The sequence below is a fragment of the Oncorhynchus gorbuscha genome, linkage group LG10 (assembly GCF_021184085.1).
Source record: "Oncorhynchus gorbuscha isolate QuinsamMale2020 ecotype Even-year linkage group LG10, OgorEven_v1.0, whole genome shotgun sequence".
Lineage (NCBI taxonomy): Eukaryota > Metazoa > Chordata > Actinopteri > Salmoniformes > Salmonidae > Oncorhynchus > Oncorhynchus gorbuscha.
The window spans coordinates 14,842,667-14,844,830 of NC_060182.1; positions in this window are offsets into that span (position 1 = coordinate 14,842,667).

The following is a 2,164-nucleotide window of genomic DNA, read 5'->3' on the forward strand; positions in this document are numbered from 1 at the left end:
CCGCCAATAAACGTAGGATTAAGAGTCCTAGGTATTGTTGCGGCCAGAGAGTGTGGCTTTCCACTCGTAACCTTCCCCTTACGACAGCTTCTCGTAAGTTGACTCCGCGGTTCATTGGTCCGTTCCGTGTCTCCCAGGTCGTCAATCCTGTCGCTGTGCGACCGCTTCTTCCGCGACATCTTCGTCGCGTCCATCCTGTCTTCCATGTCTCCTGTGTCAAGCCCTTTCTTCGCACCCCCGTTCGTCTTTCCTCCCCCCCCGTCCTTGTCGAGAGCGCACCTATTTACAAGGTACGTAGGATCATGGACATGCGTTCTCGGGGACGGGGTCACCAATACTTAGTGGATTGGGAGGGTTACGGTCCTGAGGAGAGGAGTTGGGTTCCGTCTCGGGACGTGCTGGACCGTTCGCTGATTGATGATTTCCTCCGTTGCCGCCAGGATTCCTCCTCGAGTGCGCCAGGAGGCGCTCGGTGAGTGGGGGGGGTACTGTCATGTTTTGTCTTATATTGTCTTGTCATTATGCTTTCCCTTCTGTTCGTTTCCCCCTGCTGGTCTTATTATCCCTCTCTCTCTCCCTCCCTCTCTCTCCTCTCTCTATCGTTCCGTTCCTGCTCCCAGCTGTTCCTCATTCTCCTACTCACTCATTTAGTCTTTCCACACCTGTTCCCTATCTTGTCCTCTGATTAGAGTCCCTATTTCTCCCCTTGTTTTCCGTTTCTGTCCTGTCGGATCCTTGTATATTGTTCGCCGTGCTGTGTCTTTGTCTCGCCCTGTCGTGTCTTGTTTCCCTCAGATGCTGCGTGTGAGCAGGTGTCTGAGTCTGCTACGGTCGGTGCCTTCCCGAGGCAACCTACAGTTTATGGTCGAGTCTCCAGTCTGTCCTCGTCACTACGAGTGGAATTAGTTTTTTATGTTTTGTTTTCTGCTCCGATTTGTCTAGGAGTATTGCCTATTTCCTTTACTGGAATAAAGACTCTGTTTTCGCCAAGTCGCTTTTGGGTCCTCATTCACCTGCATAACAATAACCCCACCGCCACCATGAGGCGCTCTGTTTACAACGTACAGTTGAAACCGGGATTCATCCGTGAAGAGCACACTCCTCCAGCGTGCCAGTGGCCATTGAAGGTGAGCATTTTCCCACTGAGGTCAGTTACAATGCCAAACTACAGTGAAGATGACGAGCACGCAGATGAGCATCCCTGAGATAGTTTCTGACTGTTTGTGCAGAAATTCTTTGGTTGTGCAAACCCACAGTTGAATCAGCTGTCCAGGTGACTGGTCTCAGACGATCCCGCAGGTGACAAATCCGGATGTGAGAAATACATTTTTTGTGCATTTCAAATATTTCTGGGATCTTTTATTTCATCTCATGAAACATGGGAACATGTTGCTTTATATTTTTTGTTCAGTATAATTTCAGTGACCTGGATTTACGTTTACTATGTCACGTCTAGTCTATGAGACCAGCTTGTTACAGTAGCTCTGGTCATTGGACAGATAACTTCTCTAGAGGGTACTGTATAGGCCCATGAGGCGGGCAGACACTGTTCCGGCTAATGTGGGCATGCTGGGTGTGTACAGAGGAGGAAATACACAGCTGGAGAAAATCAATAAGGACAGAGCGAATGCGTGGAGCAATTATTAATGTTCTGCTTATTAATGTTCTGCTTATTAATGTTCTGCTTATTAATGTTCTGCTTGTGTTGGAATTCCTCAGAAAGCAACACATAGGGAATAGGATCAGAGGTAACGAACACCGGAAATATATCTTGGGTGGAAAAGCATCCCATTCTGAGACATTTTTCCAGACCTCATAACAACTACATCTTTACTGACCCTAATGTTAGGCTACAAATTCAATATAGGCCTATAATAATTGATACAAATGCTCCAATCATAGAATAATTTGAAATCATGTGTCCTAATGAATATAACATGCATAGGCCTGGAGTTGCTGGATATTGTCTGGAAATGGAACACTGTCGTACATGTTGATCCAGAGCATTCCAAACATGCTCAATGGGTGACATGTCTGGTGGGTATACTCGCCTTGGAAAAACTGGGAGATTTTCAGCCTCCGGAAATTGTGTACGGATCCTTGCGACATGTAGCCGTGCATTATCATGCTGAAACATGAGGTGATGGCGGCGGATGAATGGCAC